Source organism: Lissotriton vulgaris, chromosome 2_2 (assembly GCF_964263255.1).
Source record: "Lissotriton vulgaris chromosome 2_2, aLisVul1.2, whole genome shotgun sequence".
NCBI lineage: Eukaryota > Metazoa > Chordata > Amphibia > Caudata > Salamandridae > Lissotriton > Lissotriton vulgaris.
This window is the reverse complement of record NC_141688.1, coordinates 286,138,866-286,153,445: the sequence shown is the minus strand read 5'-3', so window position 1 is coordinate 286,153,445 and position 14,580 is coordinate 286,138,866.

The window sequence follows — 14,580 nt, the reverse complement described above, 5'->3', positions numbered from 1 at the left end:
GCTGGCAAGTGACCGGGCCAACGCGTCGAGCGCACACAAGCAGAAGGGCCCCACGCAGCACTCGTCGAGTGTGGAGGGGTGAGCTTTGGTGCAAGTGGAGCTCGGGGTTGGGGCTTCTCAAACCCCGGTGCACAGCTTCGAGGATCACTCGTGGGTTGCACGGTCAGCGTCTCATGGCCTTTTCAAGATGGCGTGCCCCCCGCTTCCGGTCGCCTCCACTGGTCTCAGCTCTGCAGGGACTGTGGATCGGGCAGGGAGAAGGCAGGCAAGCTTGATCTCGTCGATCTCTGTCGCTCGAGTCCCGGCGGGGACTGCAACAAAGCAAGGGTCGAGGGCTGGATGGTACCTGTTTGCACAGGGTGGTCACTCCTTGACCACAAGGGAGATTCTTCAGTATTCTCACGTTGTGTAGAAAGTCGAAGGGTCCAGAATTCGTTTCTTATGTTTCTTCAGGATGATCTGAGTTGCATTGGCACTGCTCCCCCTCTTATTCGAATCTGGGGGGTTGGACATCCTGCTAGGTCCCCTCCTATGGGTGGGACCCAGGAAGGGGGTGGTTACACCCCTCTCCTTTGATCCTGGCCGCGCTGGGACAGGGGCTGGGAGGCCCCAGAACCGGTTTGGCCGGATTATGCAAGGGGCAGCCTTGTGCTCCCCAGGCAGTGTCTGGTTTCTTTGAAACCTCCCTACTACAATCCACTATCTCCTGTCTGGGGTGGTTTGACACCGCCCTGTGACAGGAAACCCTTTGTCCAGGCCACCATATGCTGAGTTTCGGTCAGCAGCAGGAGGCCAGACCCGTGTCTGTGGCAGGGGCATCCATTTTGTGGATCTGAGGCTCATTTTAAATCAACTGCGTTTCAGTAAAGTAACATGTCTTATCCCTCTAGAAGGGTGGAATGCTACCCCCGTCGCCAGAACTGGCGAGGGGGTAGTATTCCAATTCGTATGACACCTTACACGACATGTTTTGATAAAGCCAAACCAAAGTTGCTATATAACCGCGAGGATTATAAGGCGCTTAAGAGTATATGGTATGGCATTATCCCGGATCAGCTTAGGGAGTTGTTCCCGACAGCTGCAGACAGGCTCAGCTCATGCCAGAGCTCCATCTCACATAAAACCACGCACTCTGCCTCCAGGATTGATGAGGCCTTCCATAGGAGTGGCTCACAGGCTATATATGTGTCCAGATATAGGTTTAGATATAGGTATACTATATCTAAGCAAGGGGTGATTACACCCACTTGCCCCAGCTGAGTGATCAGCCAGTTGTGTCAATTTAAGAACCAGCCAGGGGTGGCAAAAGCTATGCTTCAGCCCCTGGTAGGCCTTCGTGGCACCTATGCCCTGAGCACCTATAGTGCATGGTACAGGGGCTGACAAGGAGTCCATTTCCAATTGTGGTATGTACCTATAGCACATGTATTATAAATTTAGAGAGAGAACAGCAGGCTGGGGGTCTGATTAGCAGGCCCACAGCCTGAGTAAGTCGAAAACCAGTGAAGCAAAAAGCAAAAATTGGGGTGACCATAGGATAGCAGACCCTACTCTCCTACATAACCCCCCCCCCAAACGCAGGGACATTAAACTTAACCATGACCAGATAAGTCTTCATGTTCTAAGTGGAAGTACCTGGAGAGACCATCTGCATTACCATGGTCAGTCCCTGGGCGGTGCTCCACTGTAAAGTCCATCCCCTGTAGGGAAATGGACCACCTGAGCAGTTTGGGATTTTCACCCTTCATCTGATTTAGCCACAAGAGGGGCTTATGGTCTGTCTGAATTAGGAAGTGAGTACCAAACAAGTATGGCCTCAACTTCTTCAGGGCCCAAACCACAGCAAAGGCCTCCCTCTCAATAGCTGACCAACGTTTCTCCCTGGGGGTCAGCCTTCTGCTAATAAAAGCAATGGGCTGGTCTTGACCATCTTGATTAAGTTGTGAAAGCACAGCTCCCACCCCCAACTCAGAAGCATCTGTCTGTACAATGAACTGTTTGGAGTAGTCAGGACTCTTCAGGATAGGTGCAGAGCACATGGCCTTCTTCAGGTCATCAAATGCCTTTTGACAGCTAACTGTCCACTGAACCTTTTTGGGCATCTTCTTGGATGTCAAGTCATTCAATGGTGTCACAATGGACCCATAATTCTTTACAAATTTTCTGTAATACCCAGTCAGGCCCAAGAAGGCTCTGACTTGTGTCTGGGTAGTTGGAGGAGCCCAGTCCTGTATGGTCTGGATCTTGCTCTCCAGTGGTTGAACTTGACCCCCACCTACTAGGTGGCCCAAGTACACAACCTTGCTCTGCCCTATCTGGCACTTAGTAGCCTTGATAGTCAGGCCTGCCTTTTGCAGGGCCTCCAGAACCTTCTTCAGGTGGATCAGGTGATCCTCCCAGGTGGATCTAAAGACAGCAATATCATCTAGATATGCTGCACAAAAGTCATCCAACCCAGCAAGGACTTGATTCACCAACCTTTGGAAGGTGGCAGGTGCATTCTTCAAACCAAAGGGCATTACCACAAATTGATAATGTCCACTAGGGGTAGAGAATGCTGTTTTGGCTTTTGACTCTTCAGCTAGTCTGATTTGCCAGTAGCCAGCTGTCAAATCAAATGTGCTCAGAAACTTGACAGAAGCCAATTTATCAATGAGCTCATCTGCTCTTGGAATGGGATGAGCATATGTCCTAGTGACAGCATTGAGACCTCTGTAGTCCACACAAAACCTCATTTCTCTCTTCCCATCTTTGGTATGAGGTTTTGGCACAAGGACCACTGGGCTAGCCCATGGGCTCTCTGATGGCTCAATCACTCCAAGCTCCAACATCTTTTGCACCTCAGCCTTTATACAATCCCTGACATGTTCAGGTTGCCTGTAGATCTTATTCTTCACAGGCAGACTGTCACCAGTGTCCACCTCATGGGTGCACCAATTAGTCTGGCTGGGTGTGAGAGAAAACATATGTCTGTGGGCCTGCAACACCTGTCTGCAGTCCACCTGTTGCTGCTCAGTGAGGCTGCCTGCCAAGGCTACTCCATCAACTGAACCATCATCAGGGTTCTGGGAAAGCAGGTCTGGGAGAGGGTCACTCTCTTCCTCCTGTTCCCCATCTGTGGCCATGAGGAGACTCATGTCCTCCCTGTCAACAAATGCTTTCAATCTGTTTACATGGAGCACCCTGTGGGGGCTCCTAGGGGTGCCAAAGTCAACCATGTAGGTGACTTCTCCCTTCTTTTCAATGATAGGGTAGGGTCCAGTCCATTTGTCCTGGAGAGCTGCTGGCCCCACTGGGTCCAACACCCACACCTTCTGCCCTGGCTGGAACTCAACCAGAACAGCCTTTTGGTCATGCCAAGCTTTCTGTAATTCTTGACTGGCCTCAAGGTTTTTGGATGCTCTCTCCATGTATTCAGCCATCCTGGAGCGGAGACCAAGTACATAGTCCACAATGTCTAGTTTAGGCTTTTTGAGAGGTAACTCCCATCCTTCCTTCACCAAACTCAATGGACCCCTCACAGGGTGGCCAAACAAAAGTTCAAAAGGGCTGTAGCCAACCCCCTTCTGTGGGACCTCTCTGTAAGCAAAGAGCAAGCAGGGTAAAAGGATGTCCCATTTCCGCCTAAGCTTCTCTGGTAAACCTTTTATCATTCCCTTTAGGGTCTTGTTGAACCTTTCCACAAGCCCATTGCACTGTGGATGGTAGGGTGTGGTAAACTTGTAGTTTACTCCACACTCTTTCCACATTGCTTTTAAGTATCCAGACATGAAGTTGGTACCTCTGTCTGAAAGAACCTCCTTTGGAAAGCCCACTCTTGAGAAAACTGCAATGAGGGCTTTTGCCACCACAGGAGCTGTGGTGGTCCTCAGGGGAATTGCCTCTGGGTACCTGGTGGCATGATCCACTACCACCAGTATAAATCTGTGCCCAGATGCTGTTTGAGGATCCATGGGACCCACAATGTCTATTCCAACTCTTTCAAAGGGTACCCCCACCACAGGTAGTGGTATCAGGGGGGCCTTTGTTGTGCCACCTGACTTACCACTGGCTTGGCAAGTGACACAGGAGCGACAAAACTCCTTGACATTTTCTGACATGTGAGGCCAGTGAAAGTGTGGAACAAGCCTGTCCCAAGTCTTATTCTGGCCTAAGTGTCCTGCAAGGGGAATATCATGGGCCAAGGTAAGAAGGAAGCCCCTAAACTTCAAAGGTATGACCAACCTCCTGGTTGTGCCAGGCGTGGGGTCTCTAGCCTCTGAATAAAGGAGTCCTTCATCCCAATACACCTTATGGGTACCTTGAGCATTCCCTGCAGCCTCAGCAGCAGCTTGCTGTCTGAGGGGTTCAAGTGAAGGGCAATCTAATTGAGCCTGCCCCAGGTCTGCCCTTGAGGGTCCCCCTGTCCCCAGAAACTCAACCTGTTCAGGTTCAAGCTCATCTGAGACAGTCTCCTCTTGGACTGCAGAATCAGTTTCCTGTGAAACTTGATCCTCAACCTGGGGCAAGTGGGAAGGCACAGCCTTAACCCTCTTGCTCCTTCTCTTGGGTTGTGGTTGGTCTATTGTTTCAAGATCCACCACTGGTTCAGGAAGGCACTTCTTAGCCTGAGACCTTGTCACTGCAAGGACATGAGCTGAAATCCCTAGCATTTCTGCATGAGTCCTGTACTCCACTTCTGACCAAACTAAGCTTTCAAGATCATTGCCTAACAGACAGTCTACTGGGAGGTCTGCACTCACAACAACTTTCTTTAGGCCATCTACCCCTCCCCAGGAGAAGTTCACAACAGCCACACTATGTGAAGTAGTGGAGTTGCTTGCATTGGTCACTAGGTAACTTTCACCTAGTACAATCTGACCAGGGTCCACAAAGTCAGGTGTCACCATAGTGACACTGGCACAAGTGTCCCTGTAGGCCTGAGCCAGTTTCTCATTGATTAAGGGAGTCTGCCTATATTTGCCCAGGTTACTGGGGCTTACTGCAGTGGTCAAAGATAAGTCCACATCATATAGGAGAACTGCCTGTGTGGGGATTCTGACTAGGCCAGATTCCACCTCAGTACCCAGGGTCAACCCTACTAAACCCTTTGGTTGTGTACCACCACTGCTAACTGTACTAGGGGGTGCAGGTGCTTTAGGAGCTGCAGTGGTGGGGACTGGATTTTTCTTAGTGCATTCACTGCCCCAGTGTGAAACTGATTTGCAGGTATTACACCAAGGTTTCTTTGGGCCATCATTCTTCTTTTTCTTGTTTCCATTTTGGGAACCCCCCTCCTTATTGCTAGTTTGGGGGCCTGAAGACTTCTGGTCCTTTTCTTTATCTTTCTGATTCCCACCCTTCTGGTCTGTTTTCTTCTGGTCACCTTGGTTCTGGTTTTTCTGCTTAATCCTTGTTCTGACCCATTTGTCTGCCTTCTTTCCCAATTCTTGGGGAGAGGTCAAATCAGAGTCAACAAGGTATTGATGCAACAGCTGGTTCTGACAGTTATTAAGGATCTGCTCTCTCATCATAAGATTGTATAATCCTGTATAGTCTGAAACTTTACTTCCCTGCAGCCAACCCTCCAGAGCCTTAGTGGCACAATCTACAAAATCAGTCCAGTCCTGAGTCTGTGCTTTTTGGGTATCTCTGAACAACAACCTGTATTGCTCAGTGGTTAGGCCAAACCCTTCAATAAGAGCACTCTTCAGAACAGAGTAGTTTTTGACATCCTCAGGTCTAACAGTGAGGAGCCTGTCCCTCCCTTTCTCAGAAAAGGAGTACCATAAAATTGCTGCCCACTGATCCTCAGGGACCTGCTGTACCATGCAGGCCCTCTCAAGAGCAGTCATCCATTTGTGGATATCATCCGCTTCCTTGTAGGGGGGCACAATTTTTGTCAGGTTTCTATTGTCATAGGCCCTGTCTTTTTCTTTAGGAACTTTGCTGCCACCAGTGGCATCTAAGCCACACAATTTTCTTTCTCTTGCTAAAGCAAGTTTAGCTTGAGCCAAGGCTACCTCTTCCCTTTCTATTTGGAGTTGGACAGCCCTCATCCTGGCCCTATGCTCTTTTCTCTGGGAGGGAGTCATCCCTCTTTGAGATTCTCTTGAGGCACTAGAAAGATGAGAGTCCCCTGATGGAGATCTCACCCTCCTGTTACCTGGGAGAATTTGGTTATGAGATCTGGAGTGGTGCTGGCCCTCTCCATTCTCATGTAGGTCTAGATTGGCCTGGTTAAGCCTGGCCACCTGTACCTGGTTTCCCCTCTGATCCTGATCTTCAGGCTCTTCTAAATCAGAGCCTTCCTCTTCCTCTTCCTCCTCCTCTACTACATCTTCAGGAAGATCCTCATTCTCAGGGGAGTTTATCCCTTCACCTGTTTCTAAGGGAGCCTGACTCACCTTATCTAAGTCATCCTTTTCTAGGAGTGCTACTAGGGAAGGAATGGTAGGGCCTCTGCCCTTTTTTAGCCCCCTGGCTGTGCACAAGGCACTCAGGCCTTTGTGGCTAAGGTTGTCATATCTGGATGTTGTCCCTATAGGATCAACTATTACAGGGGCAGAGCCTGAGGCTCTATCTGTATCAGACATGACTGCTAGTGAGGTGTAAGTGATGCACTTACCTACACTAAGTGTTTTCCTACTGTACCTTGCTAGTGAGTTGTAGTCAGGGTGTGCTAATCCCTTTAATCTACAACTACTAAGTTCAGTAGAACTTAATATGCTAAGCTTTTGATTTATATGTACCTAGAGGTACTTGATGTGATCTTTCAATTTGATAAAGATTGCAATGGTAAAACAAACAGCAAGCTCAAATCCGCACCGCTGCACACCAATGTGAGAAGTTGGCCTGATATGTAGTGTTTCCAATTCTGGAACCACTGGGTATCAGTCCAAACAAACCCCAAAGATGTCAGGTTGTAAGTCAACCTTGTTAGACAAGCTATCCTAGTGGTAGCATGGACTAAGCAGCCTTAAAGGCTTAACTTAAGAGGTCGTGTTAAGCGAGCTGTTTTACCACATACAATCCTGTAATCAAATGAAAGGACACCACACAAGTATATATTGTAAAAATATATGTATTTATTTCTAAATTACTCCCCAGTACTCTTTATGAGGAAAGGGGCACAAGCGTTAAATCAAAAGCACAGTAAAACATATAAAGTTGCACAATTATGGATGAGGGCGGGTGGCCACTCAAACCATATACTAAAAAAATGGTATAAGGAACACTTATCGAACAATGGTTAGGCCTAGGGCCTAGAGATTCGCTGGGAGCAGTCAGGACTAGCAATGCTGAAGTCGGGAGTAGCCCACAGGAGACGGGTGCAGCACGGAAAGTGCGGCTCGCACCAATGCAAAGTCAATGGTGCGTAAAAGTTGGATAAAGTGAATTAAAAGATACTTCCGCTGAACCTAGAGGAACAAAACTTTAGACACAGACCCTAGAGGTGTGTACCAGTGTAAGAACACCGGCGTTGCAAAGTTACCTCACCCACAGGCCGTGGGTGCACAGGGTCGAAGTGGCGTCGGGTTATGTCACGCAGGTTCTTGGTGCTTGAAGCTGTTGCAGCTGCAGGCGCTGTGAAGCAGAAGTGTCCGGTGCGATCCAAGGGTGGATCGAAGTTGAAAAGTACCTGAAAGCAGAGGGGACAGAGTCTGGGTCACTCAGCAGTGACCAGGGTGGAACCAGGACGGAACCAGGCAATGTCGGGCGCAATCAGGTGGTTGTCGATAGGCTTCTCTCCGCTGTCACGTGGGCTCTGGGGCATCTGCGATGTCCAGGAGCAGGTCACGATCTGTCCCACGTAGGCTCTCGCCGTCAGCACCGTCGGCTTCAAGATTGCAGCAAACAGCACTTGGCAAAAGCAATCCACGCGGAACCGGGAGATTGCTTATCACTCGAACCAGGAAGGTCAGAGTGGAGGCTCCTTTTCACAGGAGCTGGTGCAGATCTAGAGCAACCAGAAAAGCAAGTCGTATTTCAAGTTTCGTTGGCACAGGGGCCACAAGCCAGCTGGCAAGTGACCGGGCCAACGCGTCAAGCGCACACAAGCAGAAGGGCCCCACGCAGCACTCGTCGAGTGTGGAGGGGTGAGCTTTGGTGCAAGTGGAGCTCGGGGTTGGGGCTTCTCAAACCCTGGTGCACAGCTTCGAGGATCACTCGTGGGCTGCACGGTCAGCGTCTCGTGGCCTTTTCAAGATGGCGTGCCCCACGCTTCCGGTCGCCTCCACTGGTCTCAGCTCTGCAGGGACTGTGCATCGGGCAGGGAGAAGGCAGGCAAGCTTGATCTCGTCGATCTCTGTCGCTCGAGTCCCGGCGGGGACTGCAACAAAGCAAGGGTCGAGGGCTGGATGGTACCTGTTTGCACAGGGTGGTCACTCCTTGACCACAAGGGAGATTCTTCAGTCTTCTCACGTCGTGTAGAAAGTCGAAGGGTCCAGAATTCGTTTCTTATGTTTCTTCAGGATGATCTGAGTTGCATTGGCACTGCTCCCCCTCTTATTCGAATCTGGGGGGTTGGACATCCTGCTAGGTCCCCTCCTATGGGTGGGACCCAGGAAGGGGGTGGTTACACCCCTCTCCTTTGATCCTGGCCGCACTGGGACAGGGGCTGGGAGGCCCCAGAACCAGTTTGGCCGGATTATGCAAGGGGCAGCCTTGTGCTCCCCAGGCAGTGTCTGGTTTCTTTGAAACCTCCCTACTACAATCCACTATCTCCTGTCTGGGGTGGTTTGACACCGCCCTGCGACAGGAAACCCTTTGTCCAGGCCACCATATGCTGAGTTTCGGTCAGCAGCAGGAGGCCAGACCCGTGTCTGTGGCAGGGGCATCCATTTTGTGGATCTGAGGCTCATTTTAAATCAACCGCGTTTCAGTAAAGTAACATGTCTTATCCCTCTAGAAGGGTGGAATGCTACCCCCGTCACCAGAACTGGCGAGGGGGTAGTATTCCAATTCGTATGACACCTTACACGACATGTTTTGATAAAGCCAAACCAAAGTTGCTATATAACCGCGAGGATTATAAGGCGCTTAAGAGTATATGGTATGGCATTATCCCGGATCAGCTTAGGGAGTTGTTCCCGACAGCTGCAGACAGGCTCAGCTCATGCCAGAGCTCCATCTCACATAAAACCACGCACTCTGCCTCCAGGATTGATGAGGCCTTCCATAGGAGTGGCTCACAGGCTATATATGTGTCCAGATATAGGTTTAGATATAGGTATACTATATCTAAGCAAGGGGTGATTACACCCACTTGCCCCAGCTGAGTGATCAGCCAGTTGTGTCAATTTAAGAACCAGCCAGGGGTGGCAAAACCTATGCTTCAGCCCCTGGTAGGCCTTGGTGGCACCTATGCCCTGAGCACCTATAGTGCATGGTACAGGGGCTGACAAGGAGTCCATTTCCAATTGTGGTATGTACCTATAGCACATGTATTATAAATTTAGAGAGAGAACAGCAGGCTGGGGGTCTGATTAGCAGGCCCACAGCCTCAGTAAGTCGAAAACCAGTGAAGCAAAAAGCAAAAATTGGGGTGACCGTAGGATAGCAGACCCTACTCTCCTACACCGGTGTACAGCTTCGAGGGTCACTCGTGGGCTGCACGGTCAGCGTCTCGTGGCCTTTTCAAGATGGCGTGCCCCACGCTTCCGGTCGCCTCCACTGGTCTCAGCTCTGCAGGGACTGTGGATCGGGCAGGGAGAAGGCAGGCAAGCTTGATCTCGTCGATCTCTGTCGCTCGAGTCCCGGCGGGGACTGCAACAAAGCAAGGGTCGAGGGCTGGATGGTACCTGTTTGCACAGGGTGGTCACTCCTTGACCACAAGGGAGATTCTTCAGTCTTCTAGCGTCGTGTAGAAAGTCGAAGGATCCAGAATTCGTTTCTTATGTTTCTTCAGTATGATCTGAGTTGCATTGGCACTGCTCCCACTCTTATTCGAATCTGGTGGGCTGGACATCCTGCTAGGTCCCCTCCTATGGGTGGGACCCAGGAAGGGGGTGGTTACACCCCTTTCCTTTGATCCAGGCCGCGCTGGGACGGGGGCTGGAAGGCCCCAGAACCGGTTTGGCCGGATTATGCAAGGGGCAGCCTTGTGCTCCCCAGGCAGTGTCTGGTTTCTTTGAAACCTCCCTACTACAATCCACTATCTCCTGTCTGGGGTGGTTTGACACCGCCCTGCGACAGGAAACCCTTTGTCCAGGCCACCATATGCTGAGTTTCGGTCAGCAGCAGGAGGCCAGACCCGTGTCTGTGGCAGGGGCATCCATTTTGTGGATCTGAGGCTCATTTTAAATCAACCGCGTTTCAGTAAAGCAACATGTCTTCTCCCTCTAGAAGGGTGGAATGCTACCCCCGTCGCCAGAACTGGCGAGGGGTTAGTATTCCAATTCGTATGACACCTTACACGACATGTTTTGATAAAGCCAAACCAAAGTTGCTATATAACCGCGAGGATTATAAGGCGCTTAAGAGTATATGGTATGGCATTATCCCGGATCAGCTTAGGGAGTTGTTCCCGACAGCTGCAGACAGGCTCAGCTCATGCCAGAGCTCCATCTCACATAAAACCACACACTCTGCCTCCAGGATTGATGAGGCCTTCCATAGGAGTGGCTCACAGGTTATAAATGTGTCCAGATATAGGTTTAGATATAGGTATACTATATCTAAGCAAGGGGTGATTACACCCACTTGCCCCAGCTGAGTGATCAGCCAGTTGTGTCAATTTAAGAACCAGCCAGGGGTGGCAAAAGCTATGCTTCAGCCCCTGGTAGGCCTTGGTGGCACCTATGCCCTGAGCACCTATAGTGCATGGTACAGGGGCTGACAAGGAGTCCATTTCCAATTGTGGTATGTACCTATAGCACATGTATTATAAATTTAGAGAGAGAACAGCAGGCTGGGGGTCTGATTAGCAGGCCCACAGCCTCAGTAAGTCGAAAACCAGTGAAGCAAAAAGCAAAAATTGGGGTGACCATAGGATAGCAGACCCTACTCTCCTACATAACCCCCCCCCCCCAAACGCAGGGACATTAAACTTAACCTTGACCAGATAAGTCTTCATGTTCTAAGTGGAAGTACCTGGAGAGACCATCTGCATTACCATGGTCAGTCCCTGGGCGGTGCTCCACTGTAAAGTCCATCCCCTGTAGGGAAATGGACCACCTGAGCAGTTTGGGATTTTCACCCTTCATCTGATTTAGCCACAAGAGGGGCTTATGGTCTGTCTGAATTAGGAAGTGAGTACCAAACAAGTATGGCCTCAACTTCTTCAGGGCCCAAACCACAGCAAAGGCCTCCCTCTCAATAGCTGACCAACGTTTCTCCCTGGGGGTCAGCCTTCTGCTAATAAAAGCAATGGGCTGGTCTTGACCATCTTGATTAAGTTGTGAAAGCACAGCTCCCACCCCCAACTCAGAAGCATCTGTCTGTACAATGAACTGTTTGGAGTAGTCAGGACTCTTCAGGATAGGTGCAGAGCACATGGCCTTCTTCAGGTCATCAAATGCCTTTTGACAGCTAACTGTCCACTGAACCTTTTTGGGCATCTTCTTGGATGTCAAGTCATTCAATGGTGTCACAATGGACCCATAGTTCTTTACAAATTTTCTGTAATACCCAGTCAGGCCCAAGAAGGCTCTGACTTGTGTCTGGGTAGTTGGAGGAGCCCAGTCCTGTATGGTCTGGATCTTGCTCTCCAGTGGTTGAACTTGACCCCCACCTACTAGGTGGCCCAAGTACACAACCTTGCTCTGCCCTATCTGGCACTTAGTAGCCTTGATAGTCAGGCCTGCCTTTTGCAGGGCCTCCAGAACCTTCTTCAGGTGGATCAGGTGATCCTCCCAGGTGGAGCTAAAGACAGCAATATCATCTAGATATGCTGCACAAAAGTCATCCAACCCAGCAAGGACTTGATTCACCAACCTTCGGAAGGTGGCAGGTGCATTCTTCAAACCAAAGGGCATTACCACAAATTGATAATGTCCACTAGGGGTAGAGAATGCTGTTTTGGCTTTTGACTCTTCAGCTAGTCTGATTTGCCAGTAGCCAGCTGTCAAATCAAATGTGCTCAGAAACTTGGCAGAAGCCAATTTATCAATGAGCTCATCTGCTCTTGGAATGGGATGAGCATCTGTCCTAGTGACAGCATTGAGACCTCTGTAGTCCACACAAAACCTCATTTCTCTCTTCCCATCTTTGGTATGAGGTTTTGGCACAAGGACCACTGGGCTAGCCCATGGGCTCTCTGATGGCTCAATCACTCCAAGCTCCAACATCTTTTGCACCTCAGCCTTTATACAATCCCTGACATGGTCAGGTTGCCTGTAGATCTTATTCTTCACAGGCAGACTGTCACCAGTGTCCACCTCATGGGTGCACCAATTAGTCTGGCTGGGTGTGAGAGAAAACATATGTCTGTGGGCCTGCAACACCTGTCTGCAGTCCACCTGTTGCTGCTCAGTGAGGCTGCCTGCCAAGGCTACTCCATCAACTGAACCATCATCAGGGTTCTGGGAAAGCAGGTCTGGGAGAGGGTCACTCTCTTCCTCCTGTTCCCCATCTGTGGCCATGAGGAGACTCATGTCCTCCCTGTCAACAAATGCTTTCAATCTGTTTACATGGAGCACCCTGTGGGGGCTCCTAGGGGTGCCAAAGTCAACCAAGTAGGTGACTTCTCCCTTCTTTTCAATGATAGGGTAGGGTCCAGTCCATTGGTCCTGGAGAGCTGCTGGCCCCACTGGGTCCAACACCCACACCTTCTGCCCTGGTTGGTACTCAACTAGAACAGCCTTTTGGTCATGCCAAGCTTTCTGTAATTCTTGACTGGCCTCAAGGTTTTTGGATGCTCTCTCCATGTATTCAGCCATCCTGGAGCGGAGACCAAGTACATAGTCCACAATGTCTAGTTTAGGCTTTTTGAGAGGTAACTCCCATCCTTCCTTCACCAAACTCAATGGACCCCTCACAGGGTGGCCAAACAAAAGTTCAAAAGGGCTGTAGCCAACCCCCTTCTGTGGGACCTCTCTGTAAGCAAAGAGCAAGCAGGGTAAAAGGATGTCCCATTTCCGCCTAAGCTTCTCTGGTTAACCTTTTATCATTCCCTTTAGGGTCTTGTTGAACCTTTCCACAAGCCCATTGCACTGTGGATGGTAGGGTGTGGTAAACTTGTAGTTTACTCCACACTCTTTCCAAATTGCTTTTAAGTATCCAGACATGAAGTTGGTAACTCTGTCTGAAAGAACCTCCTTTGGAAAGCCCACTCTTGAGAAAACTGCAATGAGGGCTTTTGCCACCACAGGAGCTGTGGTGGTCCTCAGGGGAATTGCCCCTGGGTACCTGGTGGCATGATCCACTACCACCAGTATAAATCTGTGCCCAGATGCTGTTTGAGGATCCATGGGACCCACAATGTCTATTCCAACTCCTTCAAAGGGTACCCCCACCACAGGTAGTGGTATCAGGGGGGCCTTTGTTGTGCCACCTGACTTACCACTGGCTTGGCAAGTGACACAGGAGCGACAAAACTCCTTGACATTTTCTGACATGTGAGGCCAGTGAAAGTGTGGAACAAGCCTGTCCCAAGTCTTATTCTGGCCTAAGTGTCCTGCAAGGGGAATATCATGGGCCAAGGTAAGAAGGAAGCCCCTAAACTTCAAAGGTATAACCAACCTCCTGGTTGTGCCAGGCTTGGGGTCTCTAGCCTCTGAATAAAGGAGTCCTTCATCCCAATACACTTTATGGGTACCTTGAGCATTCCCTGCAGCCTCAGCAGCAGCTTGCTGTCTGAGGGGTTCAAGTGAAGGGCAATCTAATTGGGCCTGCCCCAGGTCTGCCCTTGAGGGTCCCCCTGTCCCCAGAAACTCAACCTGTTCAGGTTCAAGCTCATCTGAGACAGTCTCCTCTTGGACTGCAGAATCAGTTTCCTGTGACACTTGATCCTCAACCTGGGGCAAGTGGGAAGGCACAGCCTTAACCCTCTTGCTCCTTCTCTTGGGTTGTGGTTGGTCTATTGTTTCAAGATCCACCACTGGTTCAGGAAGGCACTTCTTAGCCTGAGACCTTGTCACTGATAGGACATGAGCTGAAATCCCTAGCATTTCTGCATGAGTCCTGTACTCCACTTCTGACCAAACTGAGCTTTCAAGATCATTGCCTAACAGACAGTCTACTGGGAGGTCTGCACTCACAACAACTTTCTTTAGGCCATCTACCCCTCCCGAGGAGAAGTTCACAACAGCCACACTATGTGAAGTAGTGGAGTTGCTTGCATTGGTCACTAGGTAACTTTCACCTAGTACAATCTGACCAGGGTCCACAAAGTCAGGTGTCACCATAGTGACACTGGCACAAGTGTCCCTGTAGGCCTGAGCCAGTTTCTCATTGATTAAGGGAGTCTGCCTATATTTGCCCAGGTTACTGGGGCTTACTGCAGTGGGCAAAGGTAAGTCCACATCATATAGGAGAACTGCCTGTGTGGGGATTCTGACTAGGCCAGATTCCACCTCAGTACCCAGGGTCAACCCTACTAAACCCTTTGGCTGTGTACCACCACTGCTAACTGTACTAGGGGGTGCAGGTGCTTTAGGA